The sequence below is a fragment of the Panthera pardus genome, unplaced genomic scaffold (assembly GCF_024362965.1).
Source record: "Panthera pardus isolate Hobbes unplaced genomic scaffold, ASM2436296v1 HiC_scaffold_25, whole genome shotgun sequence".
NCBI lineage: Eukaryota > Metazoa > Chordata > Mammalia > Carnivora > Felidae > Panthera > Panthera pardus.
In genome coordinates this window covers 81,337,920-81,357,894 of record NW_026526821.1, presented here as the reverse complement: position 1 = coordinate 81,357,894, position 19,975 = coordinate 81,337,920, and the positions used below count along the sequence as shown (strand labels likewise).

The window sequence follows — 19,975 nt, the reverse complement described above, 5'->3', positions numbered from 1 at the left end:
GGAGGGCTCAGCTTCCACAAGCTTGCCTGGACTCTTGGAACCCTGTGTCAAGCCAGAAGCCCTCAGTGGCTTTCCTCTCTAGAGGGAGTTTGATAACTCAAATCTTAGCACCCTCCTAACACCTCGAGAACACTTAGTCCTAAAATGCTGCACTTAATGAGCACGTTGCTCCCACCTTCCACCCCCAGACCACCAGCATCACTCCTAATCTCACAGAGAGAGGGCAGTTTACATTTCGGTCCATACACACACACACACACACACCCCCCCCCCCCCCCGCCAATTCTGATGAGCCTGATGCCTCGAACTCTGAATAATCAACTCCAATCCAGAGGGAAAATATTTTCCACCCAAATTTAACACAGGATCATCATCACCCTTCAATTCTCAGAAGGTCTCTACGTCTCCAACAGAGATTCATTATGTCTTTAAGTGTAGCGTTTCCTTCATGTTGGTAACAGGGAAAAGTTATGATATTTATTTTTCATTTTTCCTTACAGAATATAATGAATTCCACTGATGACCTATTTCTGAAATCCACCAATCAAAGGAAATTGTAAAGTTCACCATAGTAACAGCTCAGTGTCAGTTGCCTGAGTGAGAACCACACAGCATAGGAGGCCCCGGCCAATCACGGGGCAGAGTAATGTTACCATCTCATAGCAACCAAGAGATCTGCATGGCAACATCAGTTGCTATATGAAAGAAAAATTAGAAACAATATTCTGCTAGGGAGAAATAAAAGTATTAACTGTTAAGTCATACTTGAGTCACGGTTGGAGGACCTATCCTAAAATATCCACCTAAATATAGCTCCGATAATACCTGTCAGATCCAAGAGTCCATGTGCTAGGAACCCCTCGCCCACCACCGACTCGAGCCACTTGAGCATGAAAGAGAGGGGACTACCCATAGAACAGACCACTTCTGAATAGGAAGGGAAAGAGCACTTGAATACTAGCAGCAGTAGGCAGATTTGGAGGGTAAATCACACATAAGTCATCACATTTAATCCATGAGAGAGGCAGGGCAGATACTAGTATTACCACTAAATTCTCCATTTCCTCCTCCCATCCCGAACCTGTTCCTCCCCCAGCCGCAACTATCTCAGCTAATGGCCACACAACTCTTCTAATTTCTCAGACCAAAAACCTCACAGGCCTCCTTGACTATTCTCTTTTTCTCACACTCAATCCAGTTCATCAGCAAACCCCGTTAATGCCACTTTCAAGAAATGTCCAGAATCGAACCATCCTCCACCCCACATCCACAGCCATACCCTGGTCCAAACCATCGTCTCTTCCTCCTAACCCATGTCCCTGCTTCCTGGCCTTGCCCACCTACATTCTGTTCTCAACGCAGCAGCCTGAACGACTCTTCCAAAACACAAGTCCTAGGCTGACAACCCTCCAGTGACTCCCCATCCTCTCTAAAGTAAAAACCCAGGGGCGCCTGGGTGGCTCAGTCAGCTAAGCGTCTGACTTCGGCTCAGGTCGTGATCTTGCAGTTCGTGGGTTCGAGCCCCTCATCGGGCTCTGTGCTGACAGCTCAGAGCCTGGAGCCTGCTTTGCCCCTCCCTGTCCCCCACTCTGTCTCTGTCACTCTCTCAAAAAGTAAATAAACATTAAAAAAAATACCTAAGTTCTCCCCATGGCCTACGAGGCTGAACACAGCTTAGCTCCCTCTTATTCCCCTCTGCCCCCATCTGCTGCTATTGTCTGCTCTGCTCACCTGCTACAGCCCTACTGGTCTCCTTGCTGTTCTTCCAGTGCACCAGGATCCCTCCTGCCTTAGGGCCTTTGAACTAGCTATTTCTTTATTTGGAACATTCTCCCCACCCCAGATACCCTCATGGCTCACTGTCTCACTTCCTTCAAGTGTTCACCTCAGATGTCCCCTTCTCAGTGAATCCTTTTCTGACCTATTTTAAAATCTTTGTACCCACGCCATTAACCCCCAGCCCCTAACCCCCCTTCCCTGGAAGTGGGCACTAGAACAGTGCCTGGCACTTAGTAAATACCTGATAAATGTCTGATTGTGAAGAAAAGAAGCACTGTTTTACGGATAAAGTAAACTCAGGAAACTAAATGAGTTCCTCAAAGCCTCACAGCCAGCACGTATTAAAGTTCAGACCTGAACTCAGATTTGCCAGAGACTCCCCAAACTGTGTTCTGCCTTCTCTACTGCGTTTTGATTTCCTTTTCCAGATCTGCTACTCTTCTAATAAGTGCCAGGAGCCCATTAATTCCCTGGGATGGGAAGAGGGGCCACTAGGTTGATGGGGCATCTGTGGGCATGGCCACAGCAGCAGTGGAGAGTGGGGGTAAGCTGGCCAAGAGCAAAAATGATGCACAAGGAACACTTCCCAGTGAATCAGGAAGTGTGGCTAAGGCCATGTCGACTGAACAATGATATGATACCCCACTGGCGATGACCTACCCCACCCCTTTACTTGGTACTCTTCAGCTATCCTATCTCTTTACCCACTCAGGTAAAAACAAGGATTTAAATGGAATTGTTAGTCTGTAAAATGTTTCAACTCTTGCTAGTTTGTACTCAAAGAGTCTCAGAGTTGTATTAAGTGTACATTGCATGACTGGTAGAAAAAACAAACAGAAAAATCCAATCACCAAATGATATGTGTTCTGTTCTACACAATAGTTTTGGGTTGTGTTTCTGTTTTTTGTTGTTTTTTTTTTTTTTTTAAAGAGAAGCCACCTAATGTTATGGCATTATGTGGAATTTTGTGTTTTTGTTAAAACTATACTAAAAACTCATGGTCATGTGCCCACATTTTCCACCCTGATTCTGATAGCAGGTGGTAAGTGGTGGAGGAGGAGATGGGTGAGGAGATGGGAGAGACGATCCAGAAGCAGAGAAGGGAGAGAAATAAACCTAAGGCAGGAATATGTTGCTTCCATGGCCGGGACTGGTGATCGAGAAATGCTGGTGTAGACACAGACATCGTCAACAATCTTGTTGGGCACCTGCTGAAGACAAAAAAAAAAGTACAGCCCTTTCACCAGGAAACTAGAACATGAAAGACAAAATCAGGAATAATAGTAGCTATCCCTTCTTGAGCATGTGACATCATGGCAGGCATTTTGCTACACACTTTCATAAAGTTTTATATTTAAGCCTCTCAGCAGCCCTCAATAAGAGGAATTTCCCCTCCTCCCTCCTCCCACCATTATATAAAGTGACCTCAGAGAAACTAAATGATTTGCCCAAGGTCATACAATTAGAAAATGATAAGGCTGAACCATTTGCTTCCAAAATCTTCTTCTTCTTTTTTTTTTTAAGTCTCCACACCCAGCATGGAGCCCAGCATGGGACTTGAACTCGCAACCCTGAGATCAAGACCCTGAAATCAAGACCTGAACTGAGATCAAGAATTGAACCCTTAACCAACTGAGCCACCGAGGCACCCCGGCCAAAGTCTTTGTTCTTAACTATTACACTACACCTCCTCTCTTTAATAAGATTAATTAATGTGATACAAATAAACATGGAAGACACAAGGCGACATAAGGAGGTGGACATAAGGAATCATTAAAAAAAACAAAAACCAACCTTTCGTGAAACTACCCATCCTCCCAAGTATCTTTGTATGGAGAGCAAGGCAGGTGTGTGGATGTCCTGAGGGGGCCAGGCCTACAGTCCTGCTTCTCATCTCAAAGGCAATGCCATCCCTCCTCCATGTCATGCCATAAATTTATCTCAACATTGACAGAAAAGGAAATCCCAATGCTGTGCTCATAAAGGTTCATGTTGCTAAAGGTTGCAGAACACATATTGTTCTATAATCACTCCCTTGTTGACATAAAACTCACAAGTGAGATGTTTCATTACACTGAGAACCCAGGATGGTGAGCTCTCTCCACATAGTGAGGGCATCAAGGGTGGGCACCAAAAGCAAACGGAATTGGGGGGCCTGGAATGTTTCAGGGAGACTTCTGACCTGATGGGGAGGAAAGAGCAGGTGTGTGTTAAAGCGACGACCCCTCTTGGCTGCATTTTATTTCTTCCAGTATTTTTCCTTAGAAGCAAACTTCCACCTAAACAGGGAGAAATGAAAAACCTGTTACAGATTCCTGAATTTAAAAAAATTTTTTAAAGTTTATTTATTTTTGAGAGAGAGAGAGAGAGACAGAATGTGAGCAGGGGAGGGGCAGAGAGAGAGAGAGACCCACACAGAATCTGAAGCAGGCTCCAGGCTGTCAGCACAGAGCCCAGTGTGGGCTTGAACCCACAAATGGTGAGATCATGACCTGAGCCAAAGTCAGACGCTTAACCAACTGAGCCACCCAGGCGCTCCCTGAACTTTTTTTTTTTTTAAATCAAGCCTGACTTTACAGAAAACATGAAGCCAATATGCTATTGGGTCTGGCATTCTGCCATAGTCCTGGGAAATTTCTACCCAGACTAAACTTTCTGGCTATTTAGCCTGAGAAGTGGCTATTTCTCTGTATTTAAAGGTGGTTTAACTGCATTGCCTAATATCAGGACCATCAGTTCATTTCTATATTTTTCAAGCAGTAACAGCTCTCACCTTTGCAGTGAAGCTACCCTTAACCATGGTAGACCTGAATGCCCTTAGCATTTATTATTTGGACCAAACATTAGGCACTGGCATATTTGCCATGGCATACTGTAGAAGATAGTATGATCTAGAGGAAAGGATCCTGGAACCAGCGCTGAGATTTGCTAATTGTGAGCTTTTCGGCAGATTATTTATCCTTTCCTCCCTTCAGTTCTGTCATCCGTAAAGTGAATTACAAGCATATTTAATTTATAGAAGTTTTGGGTGAGGAGTAAATACTGTGGCAGGGCCTAATATAGTGCCTGGACGTAACAAATACTCGGTTATTATTTTAAAAGTAAAATACATAAACAAACGGACCAAGAGATGCCCCAAATGGGAATGTTAACTTTCTAACTGGATCTCTTAATCCTTGCTGAACTATCCTAATTAATTATGCACGATTCTCTCCTGAGAACCAAAGTGCGCACAATCCCATCTTCGAAAAGGAGACAATTTACCTCCCCAAGTTTTGAGACAAGTCTGCTACATTTCCCTCAAAACCGAATGTCAGTTTTCTTGTCAACATACTCAAGGACAAAGCCTCTCAATCCACTGATATCAAGTATTAGATTTAGGCTCAGTGTTTCTCTTCTGACTGCTGCAACACTGCCTCATTGCACCAAAACTATGGTTAAGGACAGCGTCATCTTTGACTCACTCATCTTTGACTCCACAGGTCTTCTGCTAACCTGTGAGTCCATAAAAACTACCTGTATAATGATGGTGTAGATTTCAGGCTATAAATCCTGTTTAAATGCAGATGGCCAAACTTGAAGTGGGTTGGAATAGTCTTTTGGCAGATGAAACCCCAATTTCAAATGATATAAAACAGGCTGTATGCTAGCCCTTCTCCCTTCAGACCATCTGGGTAACGTATTTGGCACGGATATCAGGTGAGTTTGATGGATGCCCTCCAGCCTTCGGGAATAGGACAAGAGTCTTCCCTGGTGCTCATGGGAGTTTATTGTTAGGAACTTGGGATAGAATGAAGCTGTTGGACCTGTCGTCTGACTGTTGCTGGAAGGTACAGCTGAGCATAAACTGTGGCAATAGGGGTGAGGGCAGGGGCAGTGCTGACACAAAGGTCCAGCTCAGGCATTTGGCTATTTGGGTGGAGAGCGGAAGCCTTGTTGATTTGCTGGAGGAGTCAGTGAGCCCCAAGGGAAAAGAATGCAAAAGGGAACTTTGGAACTGAAGGGAGCCTGGGGATGGGAGTCAAAGCCCCAGATGCCTGAATTCTGCCCAGGGGCCCTGGCTGACTGGTGGTGTGGAAGGGTGCTTTCAGATAATACACAGGAGAATGCTAGCCAGATATCCTCTGAGCCAACTCGAGGGCTCCTGTCTCTTGTTCCCCAGAGGGAGGTCTCTTAGGAAATAGAATAAGTCTGTCTCTTCAGGATGCTAATGAAGGAATCGTGAGAAAGAACGCTCACCCTCAGAGCAGCAGATGAAGTCTGCAGACAGCAGAGCAGGAGTGGCCCCAGTGACAATGGCAAGAAAACCTGAATGGCTTCCAAGGAGAATCTACAAGACATACTACCGTCCTTAGGTGCAGGCAAAGGAGGACCGTGCTTTGGAGGGCTCCACAGGACACAAACACAAAGAAGAAAATTTTAAAGAACACATGGCCGCTTTGTCGCTCGGGGTCTGGGTCTCAGCTGTGGTGCTCTGAGACCCTCCCCCTAAACATCTGCTTTCCTGACTGACTTTGTTCAGGCCCCAGGGACACATCTCCCCACATCTCTGGCCTGGCCTCCAAATGTCGTCGTTGATTGTGGCTTCTGCTGCTGTGGACTTCATAAAGGAGCACTGCTTCCAAGGGTGGGTGGGATTTGAGCAGCTAAAGCACTCAGCAGGCAAGAGAAGAGGACAATTGCCCCGTGTTTCTCCTCAGCACGAATGGGATAGATTATTGCCTAACAAGGTCCTGTTTTGCAGTAGAGCCGCGAGACAATCGTCTCGCTTTTTTTCGTGTTTCAATTTGTGGGTCAAAGAATGGCACGTATTTTATAATTTGTTTTCTTGATTTAAAACATGTAAATAACTCCATTGATGTTTTTGTCTGAGCCCCTTTAAATGTTAGGGGCCTGTTCTGTGAGTGAGCCAGGACCCCACCCCCAGAAGGAACAGGAGGGGAGTGCCCAAGGCAATGATTCCGCTGCATGGTGTGGGGGAGGGGGGGTCATTACCTTTCCATCTACTACCCAAGGCTCCTGTGTCTTCTCCCAAAGGGTGTGGCCCCAAAAGGCCGGTGTTACCAAATACTGAAACCAAAATCATCCTATTTGGCAAACATTCTCCAATATTGATGTGGGTGCTGCCTCCACGGCTTGTGCAACAGAGCAGCCAAGGCAGCACATTGAATAGCTGGCTTGTTTGAGTAGCAGGAACATTTTTACATAGAACTTCCACTCTCCTCCCTTCCTAGGAATGAAGGAAAGAGAACCTCCAACTTCTGTCCCCGCCGACTTGCTGTTGCTATCCAGGGGAGGAATGGCAGATTTGGTTGGTCAGAGCTTGAATTTACTGAGCCACACTCCTATGGATGGTGGAATGATTGGGTCTCATAATAGGAGAAACAGTCTCTGCCTCATAGAGTTCAGATTCTTCCTGCCTACCCCTGTGCTTCACATCTCCGTTTGGCAGGAAAACTAGAAAGGGGTTCTCGCAAAGGAAGGATAACCCTTTTCCTTCCCTCCCTGTTCAGCCCTGGCTGGGTGAGTGAGAGGAACTTTGACCTACCCAGCTGGCCCGGTTACGGGTTAGAATCTGTGCGGCAGGTCTAGTCCTGTGCTTGAAGGCACACGTGACTTCATGAGTCCCAAGGCAGAGATTCAGGGCCAGAGATGGGAAGTCATAGGTCCAAGTCATACTCCCTAACACATTTCTCCAGAATTCCTGTTTGTTGAAGGTGTATCAGACAAGGTAGGCTAAGTGGCTATAACATCAGACCCACTACATGAGAGAGAATATGGAAGATCATCTCTCTGATGTTTCAGTCTAAGGTGACTGGGTCTCCGTTGGGAGACAGCTCTGCTCCACACAGTCTTCCCCGGGCCCTGGGCTGACAGCACCTCTCCCATCTTCAACATGCGGCTTCCGAGGCTGCTCTGTTCCGGCCATCCAGGAGGGGAAAGAGAGCAGTCCAGGGAGAGATTCCTCTGAAGCAAAGGGGGTGGAGGTTGCCCATATAGCTCGCTCCCATAGTCCATTGACGAGAGCTCAGGTGGAAAACCTGCCTATTCTACAGGAGGCCAACAAACGGGAGCACAGATGGAGGAAGACAGCTAACATTCTCCACCTCAAAGGAGTTATGGAGCCTTGTAAAGAACATACAGGCTGCGCTTTTACTTGGAGGGGGACACTCTTCAGGAACATGCTAAAATGTTAGTTTGTTGACTAGTCAACTAGTGGTTGACTGCTAAGTTACTCATAAAAATGTTCCAACCCAAACCATCTCTTACCTCTTACCATCTCATCATATATTTATTGAATTATTTGAGCAGATTCAAAGATTTGGGGATAAAAGTAAACACAGGTTCTTCTTATAGGCCTCATGTAGGCTGTCTTAGGATGAAAGACACCTTAAGACTCCCAAGTTAATACATCTTTATCAGTTTGATTGCCTATCTCTAAAAACAATCAATGGTATTATGACCCATCCCTGGTAAAACATTGTGGCACCTTTTAATTAAGAGACAGAGCCTAAAGGATATATTGGCTCACTCAGGTTCTCCAAGCAATAATCTTAACTTCCAATATTGTTAACTTCTTTAGGTAAGATCATTAGAAAGTCATATACCTGGGACATAGAAGTTTAGTTGCTTCCCCACCCCCCAAAAAAATTGCTGAATTTTTTTTAAGTTATGCACCTGAGATTTGTGAGGCACAATATTTTAAATGTCTACTTAGGATCATTTATTTTCTTTCATTAAACAGTAGTTGAATACTTTATCCTTTAAGTTACTCATTATTTCTTACATAAGCACTCATGCAGCAGACTCCTGAAATCCTGAGCTGGAAAATTTCATATCTTCAAATGAATATACTGCATCTTTTTTTTTTCTTACAAGAACCATGCAATTTACCCCCTCCCCAGTTTTAGTTTCTAAGATTAACATTAAATTGAACAATCAGCTATAATAGCTGGTTATATTCTGGTGCCTGAAATCTATGCCCTGGCTTGTTTTATGCTTTCATAAACTTTTTTACTTTGGAATAATGGAATACTTTTAGATTTACAGAAAAGTTGTAAAATAGTACAAATAGGTCCTATATACCCTTCATCCAGTTTCCCCTAATATTAACATCTTAATTAATCTTGGTACATTTGTCAAAACTAAGAAATTAACACTGGTGCAATATTATTAACTCAGCCACAGACTTTGTTTGGACATCACCAGTTCTTCCACTAATATCCTTTTTCTGCTGCAGGATACTCCACTGCATTTAGCCCAGCGTGCTTTAATTGAAAGATCGTGTCCTGGCTGAAAATCATTCCTAAGAAATGTAATGACTAGGAACTAGAAAAAAAATTTTTTATTTAAAATTTGCAAAAGATTTTTTTTTTCAAAAAAAAAAGAGACATTAATTTATCCTTGGGGCAAACTACTCCTTTTTTGGGGGAAAAATACTCTGGGGTATTTAGTTACACAAATATAAAACAAATACTCACACTGTGTGTCTGTTGAAGCCTACGGAAAAGCCTTAACTTTACATATATTAGCTGGAGGTTTTCAACATAAACTAAGAGTTCTATTATGCAATTGAGTTGGGCTAAAGCTTTGTATGGGTATATGCTGGCTTTGTGCCTCTATGGGAGACAGCCATGAGTAGAGGATGGAGTTTTCCTAAAATGAGCAAATGTTCCCATTGCCAGTCATCCTGGGAGAAGACAGCCCTTGGGACAGAAAATGGGGACATGGAAGGATGGCCTTATATCTCAGTTAGGAATGAGAAGGCTTCCTTCTCTCCTAGCCTTGGATTTCAAGTAGTGAAGACAAGCTCAAGGGATTCCCAGCAGTGGGGATGAGCCTGCCCTTGCCACATGGAGACAGGTTGAACACCACCAAGTCTCATGAGGCTGATTCAGGTCTGCTGGGCTCTAAGAGCATCAATCATTGAGATATCCACCAATTTGTATCTCCCCTGTGCTAATCTTCTAAACAAGTCTTACCCCAAATTGTGGCTTAGTGCCAGCTGTGCTATGGGGAGTTAAGGGTCAGGCTGGGAATAGAGTGGCAAATAGGAAAACAGTAACCTCTCTCCCAATGCCTCAGGCAGCCTAGCTAGAGAAGAAGCTATAGGTTCCATATCTCTGAATACACATGAGTCCTCACCTTCAAGATCTCCAAGAAATACCTGGGCATATTTGATGAGCATATTTGATGGAAGTTAACTTCCTACAGTGTCAGGTAGAGGCTCAAAGTCATCATAAAGTGGGTATTAAATGTGACTTAATTTTAATGTGACTTAATTTGGACTACTAAGGTCTATATGTATAGGTTATACTAGAGTTTCTGCTCTGGTTTACTTTAATTGCTTAAATTCATTCATTCATTCAATCATTCATACTTATAGAGCACCTACTGTGTGCCAGGCACAGTTCTAATCACTGAGAATGAAAGAGAAAAAAGAAAAAGATGAATCTGACTTCATGAAAAAGTCCCTACCCACATGGAGAAAAATACATTGCAAGGTACATTGTGTGCCTTCTAAATCCTAATGAGGATGTCAGAATTACAGATATTTTAATTTTTAAAGCTATGATTTAATTTAAATATGGTTTTGCTACATGATAAAGGACTCTGATTCAGTCTTAAAAACTTGAAGGATTTAGTAGATATGGTTCATCAGGAAGGTTTGGGGAGCACATCTCCATCCTAAAATAACTTTCTGAGAAGAGAAAGAACCCTCTTAAGACTTCTGGCTTCTCTGTACCCCAAGCCCAGTAGTAATCATTGAGATTTCCTCTTGGCTTATGGCCAAAATCTAAACACTATCTTGGCCACTAACATCTGAAAAAACAGAACAATAAAGTCTTTAGAAACAGAGAGTCTTTAGACATTTCTTTTGAAAACAGCACTAGAATAGAGCTTCTAAATCTTCTAATTGCCCCTGCTGACGTAGTCTGTTATAAAAACACAATAGTGAATAGGCAAGGACCAGACGATTCCAAATTGTCAAACATCAGAGAGATACTACAAATCATCTCTCTTAAAAAATATGGCTGTCAAAGCCTATGATCCTGATTGCAAAGACATCTGTGACTAAATAATGCTGGTTATGGAAATTGCTGAAAAGTTATAAATAAAATGTTAAATAATACAGTACAGCTAATTCCCCAGGTGTTGTTTCTATTCTCAAGCAAGGATCTACATGAACCAAGTGACAGCATACAGCTTTCCTGTGGGTGTAAATCTCCAGAGATATTGTTCACTCACATTTGCTTATGTCCTTTTACTTGATCAGTCGCAATAACATTACTATTTCTTGCTTTGTTATTTCTTCTTTCCAATCCACATCAGTAGCTTGTTCTTATAAATAATTCAGCATCTATCTGGGCATTTGTTGGCAATATTATCTTACATGATGTTATATAGGAAGAGGGAGAGCAGTAATGCTTAAATATGGGGAAATAATGTTTCTTTCAATCTTTCATGCTTACAAAGTGGTTCTGTCACATCTTTTGCCTCTGAACTTACACTGAACTTTCTCTTCCAGCAAGTCTGGTTGCGTGGATTCAAGGCTGCTGCAAAATTTGATATAACTGAAACTTGATAAGAAGTTTCAGTCCAATCAAGTGTACCTACAAAATAATCTACCATACCTGTAATTCCTGGTGATCTTGCATCTACTTATATGTTCAAATAGGCTTTAAAGGAAGCACATCAGATTATCTGTCTGTATACACTAAGGGGCCAGCAGAACCTTTTATTGCCCCCCGTCCCAGCAAAATAACAGTGGTCAAATGTTACCCCAGTCTCAATTAATCCCACTTAATACCAAAATAATATATATGAAAGATTAAGAATATGGAGGAGCTTATGAACACAGAACTCTGAATTTAATTTAATTTTTTTCAAACAATTTGAGACAACACTGTTAAAATTTCCAGGACAAATTAGAGCCAGGTGTTCAAATTTGAGATTTGTAGTTGAAACCTTGCTGGCTTACTTCCCACAATACATCCTACATATCCCTGGAACTATTGGGAAGTTCACCATAATTGCAACAGACATTCATCTTCTGGTTTCTAAATAGAAGTAAAGAAGGCAAACTTTGAAAACAGAATGGAGTCCATTTTGGGGGAATTATATTTATACCTTTCTTGATTGACCAGGACTAAGAGCATACCTTTTCTAAATTATGAAAACCTATAGGAACCCGGGTCAAGTGTTGACTCCAGGCCCTCTGCACATGCTGTTCCCTCTACTCAGAACACTGTTTCCTTCCTGTCCACTCTAACTTCTAATCCAATTTCATTTCACCCTTAGCATCTTGGCTTCCGTGATACCTTAGAAGAAGTTGAGTGCCCCAGGACCGTCCTCTTCTTGTCTTCAGTGGCTGATTGATGTCTGCTTCTTTCAAAGAAACATAAAAAGTTGTAAGAAAGCAGAACCATATCTGTATTATTCTCTGCTGTCTAGCCATGTTCAAAGTAATTGTTCAAAATGTACTTGAATGGATATGTCAATGCATGTGAGTGAAAATAACAACTATCACTTGTATGTTTTTTACTAAGTGCCAGGCTCTGTGCTGAGTGTTTTATATGTGAGAATGAATAGATGGATGAATGACCATCAAAAATGAGCACTAATAACATTAGAATCATCTGAATGAATAGTCAATCCTGTCTTAAACAAGTTATGCATGAAACTTTTTGTTTACATAAAATTTAGAGGAAAGTTTCAAAGTCCAGTATTATATGATTTACATAACTTGCAAACCAGAGAGAAACCCAAGTTTTGTGGGTAAACTGTTAAGATCAAACCTCGGGGGGGGGGGGGGGGGGAAACCAGGATAAAACAAGAAGGTATTAACAGTAACCAGAGAAAACAGGAGATAGGAGATAAGAAGCCTGGAGTAAAGGTACATTTACTCAGGTTCCCAGAGAGGTAGATTACCCAAAAAGGGTTGAAAACTAATGCTATATATTCTATTTGGTGAACTGTATTTTTCACTTAGCACATGTTGAGCATCTTATCATGTCATTAAATGCTCCTCTGCAATATTTTTTCAACTGGCTACAAGGATTCTATTAGGCATGTGCCATTATTTACTTATTCTCTTAATTCTGGACTACCTAAATGTTAGGTTACTTTGACTTTTTTTTTTCTTATCAACTCATAGCTAAATCTTTGCACATGTCCGAGTATTTGCTTAGACTAAATTTAATATATTGAATGGACAAAACTATAGGTACCAGTATTTCCAATTCTATGGATTCACAGATATTTTACCCAGGCTGAGATCATATCCTTCCTTTAGTTCATAGAGCACAAAGCTGACAACTTCAAAAAAATTAACAACGTGTATAGCATTTTTATCTACTTGCATTGAGTTTCTTTACCATTTCTTCATCTTGCCTCAATGAAAGCAGCAAAATGTTAATAACGTTAAATTGAAAGAAATTCTGAAGGTGCCATTTGGAGATGGCAGGACGTTGGTCCTATGGTGCATTCTTAACAGTGAATATTTAACATATTTGTCATGCTATTTCTTCTAATTCTGGGGAATTTTATTTTTTTAACAAAAAAATATTTTTAATGTTTATTCATTTTTGAGAGACAGAGAGCTTACAGAGCGTAAGCAGGGGTGGGGCAGAGAGAGGGAGACAGAATCCGAAGCAGGCTCCGGGCTCTGAGCTGTCAGCACAGAGCCCGACACGGGGCTCAAACTCACGAACTGTGAGATCATGACCTGAACCGAAGTCAGATGCCTAACTGACTGAGCCACCCAGGCACCCCTAATTCGGGGAATTTTTAAATGTATGGATCTCTGTACCATGTTTTCAAGAAAAATCTCTAGTTTTCTAGATTAGTAAGATTTTTTAGAAATATTGACTGAATACTTTTGATTTCTTACCTTCTAAAAGGCAAACCAGGCCATTGATGGCTTGTCTGGTCTGGAGAGTTTCTAAAATTAGTATGAAGCCAGTCCTACTGTGACATAATAATGAGTAGAATCACTGATTTCATAAATCATAAGGCTCAGGGTCTATGAGAAAGTCAGCTGGGCCGACATTCCTGGAAGAATGAAAGCTCCTCCAAAGTCGATGCTAGAAATAAAAGATGAGGAACCATGATGTTTCTATTCAAAAGAAATCTTATTGTAGAGGATACACTTCAGCAGTGGCCATTCTTCAAGTGCAACGTCATCCTAGACAATAAAATGCTATAGGACACAATATAAAGCGGGGGAAAGTACAGCTAAAGAACTACTCTGTCTAGAATCGCTATTTGTGATATGGAGCCTTCTGTGATACCAGTTGTTACCTTGAAAAAACTTTTTTAAAAGAGTGATCCCAATCTCAGAAAACACTAATAGATCTTCAAACTGTAAAACCCTTCTTGCCGGCTTTAACCTTTCAAACCTACATGTTGTCAGATGAGTAAATTTAGTGGATGAGATGTATTCGGATCCCTTATAATAGAGATCTGATAATTAAGATGAAGAAAAAGCCCAATAGATAAGAACTTGTCTCAAAAGTTTTATCCCATTTTCATATTTCTTATGAAATTTGGTTTCCAGAGATGATGCCCAAAGAAGTAGAACAGCACTTTCACAGGGTTTTTGTTGTTGTTGGTTCGTTGGTTTTGTGTTTTGTTTGCTTCGTTTTGCTTTTGCAAGTTCAGGTGTTTAACTGCTGTTTTTCTTCCAAAATGGTAGTTTTTTTTCCCCTTTAGTCCACTGCATCAAGTCACGGGATATCACATTTCTAACAACACGTTGCATAGGCCAAATGCTTTCTGAAATGGGCAACACTCAAACGTCATGACATGAAGCATTAAGACCCATGCTGCCCTCTTCCTTGAAAGCTAAATTCCACTAATTATTTTCAGCAGTTTGCTCCTACCAACAAACATTCTTCTTAGCACACACTACTTATGCATCTTTAACTATGGTACAGATTCTTTGAAGACCTCTCCTTGTATCCCTAAGATAACAAAGTATCTGAAACATTCACTGCATCAGTTAATGCCAAAAGAGTAGAGAGTAAATCATCTCAGGTTTCCAACTAAAATGAAGACTCTTCCGTCTGGTAGGTCACCAAAAAAAGTGAATGTACCCATCAACTCCAGAACTTCTCACAACAGAGTCCCAGAAAAGTGCCTTCCTCCCAAAAGATCCAGTTGAAAACATAAGATACCAGGTTCAATAGAATAAGGTAAAGTTTCAACCTTTGGATAGCTGGCTCCAGACGGGGTAAACTCCATCCTACATTTATTTGTAGCATGCTGTTATCTCTTGGGTTGACACAGAGACCAAGGAAAATCTGACCTGAGGATCTCATGAATGCTGTATCTCGGGCTCCTGGATACATACAACTGGCAGAGATCCCCAAAGACCGGAAAGTTCTATGGTTTACTATCTTGACATCAATGTGGGTAGACCCAATGTTAGGTCAGATGCCATGTTTGAAATAAAAAACAGTGTGCTTTTCTGAAAGAAGAGTGCAGACTTGTATCAGCGATGCCATGCCCCAACTCAGAGAAATATGACCAGTTTAGTATAGCAGGAAGAGGTCATTTTCCAAACTGGTTACATTCCAACAGAATTTCCTAAAGGTCAGGAAGGCACACTATATTTCTCTGTAAACAAAACAGAGTAGGAAAGAATGATAAAACACTCAGGACGGAGTCTTGGCACACAGAGAAATGTTTTAAATATGTAGGTGGAGATCTAAGCATTCTTAGAGGTGAGGTAGAGTCTCACAGGGATGCAAAATGAAGGAAATGTTTAGAGCATCCACAGATCAGGAACACCATGCCTCCACCTGCTCTGCCCACTGCAGGCCCTCAATAAATGTTTATTGACTTGAATTAATAAGCTTCATAGTTCTAAAATGTAGGCCGAGGCCTAATTAGCTAGTCTATGCAAACCCTCAGGGAAAAAAAAAAAAGTCATTCTTAATGTACCTCCATTTTATATTTGGAGAACAAGGGGCACAGAATGGTTGTTACATCCTCATATCACCTTATAAGTTAGAGGCAGAGCCAAGACAAGAGCCCAGATGCACAAACACCCACCAGCCACCCCTGAACTGGCCAAATACTAACAAGGCCAGTCGCTGAGGAGTCAGGAACTCCAAAACAAATGGACTTTGAGGTCTAGATTCAGAGAATTTTTAGCTCCCTCAACAGATGAAGGGACTTGAAATTAACTCATCGAACTCTCCCAGTGCCTGGCTCAGGAAACTGGGGCTTCCAAGTTCAGGTAAGAAGTTACGGAGGAAGAATTCTAAGATGGTCCAAGGAAGACTGACAAATAGTAAGGTCTCACCAAAAAGGTATGAGTTCTGGAGGCAGACAGTCCTGTTTGGCATCCAACTCTATCACTCACCAGCTGTGACCTGAAGCAATTTACCAACCTCTCCAAGACTCAGTTCCCTCTTCTATAAAACAAAAATTGTAATGGCCATCTTGCAGAATTGATGTGGAAACTGAACGCTAATACAAATACTAGTCCATTATAGGCACTCAGAGACAAACCAACAAACAAAATGCCAGTTAAAAAGAACAATCCCACTAAGAACAGCAGAGCGTCATACATTTAGAGGATGTGTGAAGGTTTCCACCAACCTGATGAAAGGAAATCTAAAATAGTTAATAAATACATGGACAGGGAGGCATTCAACCTGAAGATCACAAGGATGATTTTTTCCAGTATGAGAAAAATGCAACTCATTTGCTCCAGCAACTCATGAGCAGATGTCACTCTGGAACGATGCCCTTGACACAGGGCAGGCTGCCTTTCATTGTCTGTTCTCCCCCTTACTCTCCCAATTATGGCTTTTAATATTTGATGTTCATCAGATACACCACATACTACATGGTGGTATATCCATATACCATATAGATGTGTTTCTTTTTTAATTGAAGTATAATTGACAGAATGTTACCTTATAGATTGCCTTTTTAAAACAGACTCACAAGATTGAGGGCAGATGTAAAACACACTTAAATTTGTTCAAAGACTTAAGAAAGAGTTTAATTACTTAACGTTGCATCCAATGGCAAGATTTGTGACAGAACTGGCTACTGAAAATGCATTTGGGGAGTTCTCACCTTCTAACCAAAACTTATATTAAATCAACATAGTGATATGCATTTGAAATTTTATTTGGCAATACAATGGTTTCTATTATCCATATCTCTGTATTAAAGGGAAACCATTCCTTTTTCACATGGAATTGATTTCAAAAGGAATTATATTTCTGAGAGAGAGATACTTACGAGATCTGTACCTGGGAGCCTCTGAGACTATAGATGTTAAATAGTATCAGTGTTGAAAGAACCTCAGTGGTCTGCTGAGAGCCTTGAAATATGTACCAATACACCTCTCTTGACCCAAGACTGCAGTCTAGGAGCCACTTAAAAATCTGTGGTAATGCAATGACCATTTAGAGTAACTTAAGAATCACCTCCAAAGGGCAATTACATTAAGAAAACAAAACAAAACAGGATAGTGAAGACAATTTGATTCCCATTAGAAAGTTAAAAATCCTGGCAACTTTCTTACTTCTTCAGGGTGATGTAAGTCAGAAGACTTCAGGTTCAGGAAAGCCAGGAATATACAATCCAGGGTAGGTTTTTAAATTAAATTTACCAATTTACCGTTTCCTTAAACACAATAGAAGCCAAATTTTTTATGGGGACATTTCCCCAATAATAAAGCCAAGCAATTTCACCTTCTAAGACATCAAAACTCAACACTTTTGATTACACAGGACCCTATTTTCTTCAAAATTAAATTTCACATTAGTAAATTTTGATCAACAAACTAGTCTTAGTTTCCCAGATGTCCTGCTCCATTCCCAATGACCTGGAGGGGCACTGCGAAGTCAAGGAAGTTTATAAGGGCTCTGCTTTGTCTATCTTCTTCTAAATGTTGGGGTTTCATTAAGTTCCATCTTTCCATCTTCCACCATCTTCTCATCTTACTTTACAGACTCTCCTTGGGTGATCTTGTCCACTTCTTCCTACGTGCTGATGACTTTCAACTCTCTCCCTACCTCTAGCTCAGCTCTTTCTCCTGAGCTTCAGACTCGTATCTCCAAACGCTTCCTGGACATCTCTGCCTGGATACCCCATTCTCAAATTCATCATGCACATCATGGAGCTCTTGTTCTCCATCTAATGTACCCCTCTTCCACCTTTCTCATTTTCCTTGCTGGTGCCGAGATCCGTCCAATCACATAGCCCAGAACCCCGAACACAGTGCTATATAAGCACAGGCGACACTTCAAGTATAGTAGCAAATTTACTACAGGGCAGGAAAGCAGGGAGGCATTCCAAGTGGCATATGTAATCATTGAGACACCAAAATGAGAAAGAACATGGCATGTGTATTATTAGTCAGGATAGGATAGGCTCCGCTGAGATGGTAAATAAACACATAATCTGTGTGGCTTTTTGTTTTTCTCTTTAAAAAAAGATCTGATGGGGGCGCCTGCGTGGCTCAGTCAGTTAAGCGTCTGACTTCGGCTCAGGTCATGATTTCACTGTTCCTGCGTTCAAGCCCTGCATCGGGCTCTGTGTTGACAGCTCAGAGCCTGGAGCCTGCCTTGGATTCTATGTCTCCCTCTCTCTCTGTCCCTCCCCTACTTGCACTCTGTCTGTCTCTCAAAAATATATAAACATTAAACAAATTTTTTAAAAAAAATATCTGATGCCAATTGGTCAGTTTTCTTGCAACATAAATCCAGGACTTAGTCTGCCTCCATCTTGCAACCCATTGTCTTAGATTTCTGCACTTTCTGGATTATAGACAGTAGAAAATGAGTATGAAGAGGTCAGACTCTCTCTTAGCTTCCTTGAACCAGAAGTGTCATATCCCTGCTGCTCACTTTTCTGTTGTCAAGTTTGATCATTGTCCCAATCCAACTACCAGAGAAACTGAGAAATATCTTCTCATCTGCCCAGGGAGATGAAATGAGGTAATGAACACCATTGTCTGCACTATAACATGTTTAGGAATCTATAAAAAGAACAGTGGAGCACTTGGGTGGCTCAGTCGGCTAAGCCTCCGACTTTGTTTCAGGTCATAATCTCATAGTTTGTGGGTTCAAGCCCCACATTCGGCTCTGTGCTGACAGCTCAGAGCCTGGAGCCTGCTTCAGATTTTGTGTCTCCCTTTCTCTCTGCCCGCTCCCCTCCCCCCCTCTCGTGCTCTGTCTCTCTCTCTCCCTGTCTCAGAAATAAACATAAAAAAAAAAAAAAAAAAAAGAACAGCATATCTGGAAATCAATGGGGATGGTGAGGGGTGATATGTGTTGTGGGGAAAAGGTGGGTAGACAGTGCCAGCAAAGTCAACAAAACTATCTAGAAGGACTGAGTGTGGCCAAGAGTCTGAGTGCCACGCTGAGGATAATGGGATTTTGAAGGTGAGAACAGAGAATCCTGGAGCTCAAACTTCCCAAACTGAGGCACCTGAAGTAAAGGGCCAGCTTCTGCTCCCAGGCCAGCCTAACGTTCCTATTGCTTTAAGAATCAGTGGAGTCCAGACTAAGGTCCGGGATCCAGCCTGAAAACAAATAAATGAAAAAGCTCCTGGTGGTACTGTGACCACCTTCTCTGGATGCTGTATGATTCTTCCTTAAGGGCTTGGTCCCCACACTTCCCCCTTGGTACTCCCTTCTCAGCGGCACCCCAGCTCCCAAGCAGGTTCACCTCCCTGTTCTCCCTAGCCTGACTTTCTCTTTGACCTTGGTGGATGTGGATTCTTGCCCCCTTTGCTTCTGAGAAGGCTCCACCTCCAGCAGTATTTACCCCAGCTGACTTCCACTCTGTTTTATACTCAGCTGTCTTCTGCCAGTTGAGAAGTCCAGTCAAAAGACAAAATAACAACAATAACACTTACTGTTTAATACATGCCTAGCACTGTTCTAGCATTTTATATACATAATCATATATATACACACGCACATACATGTAACCACCATACATTAATATTATTATATATGATTAATAAATTATATGTTATAACATATCTTATATACATATGTCTGTAAATGCTATATGTATCTAGATAGATCGATCGATAGATCATTTCATTCTCGAACCAAGGCCATGAGATAGGTGGTTTCACCTCTATTATGCAGATGAAAAAACTGAGGCAAAAGAAGTTGACTTGCCACATTCATGCAGACTGTAAGTTGGTCGAACT

The 19,975-nt window shown here is 41.7% G+C and overlaps 1 long non-coding RNA gene across 2 annotated transcripts; it reads right to left on the bottom strand.

Annotated features, from left to right (window-relative positions):
• Window positions 1–2,088: 2,088 nt before the first annotated feature.
• LOC109259053 (uncharacterized) lies at window positions 2,089–13,740 on the bottom strand. Of its 2 annotated transcripts, none has more exons than XR_002076551.2 (4): window positions 13,673–13,740; window positions 12,102–12,168; window positions 3,962–4,058; window positions 2,089–2,990 (listed from the first exon to the last, which is right to left on the bottom strand). It is a non-coding gene; the product is annotated as an uncharacterized LOC109259053 (long non-coding RNA). The 2 variants fall into 2 exon arrangements; XR_002076558.2 differs by having other exon boundaries at window positions 2,089–2,987.
• Between the last annotated feature and the right edge of the window lie 6,235 nt (window positions 13,741–19,975).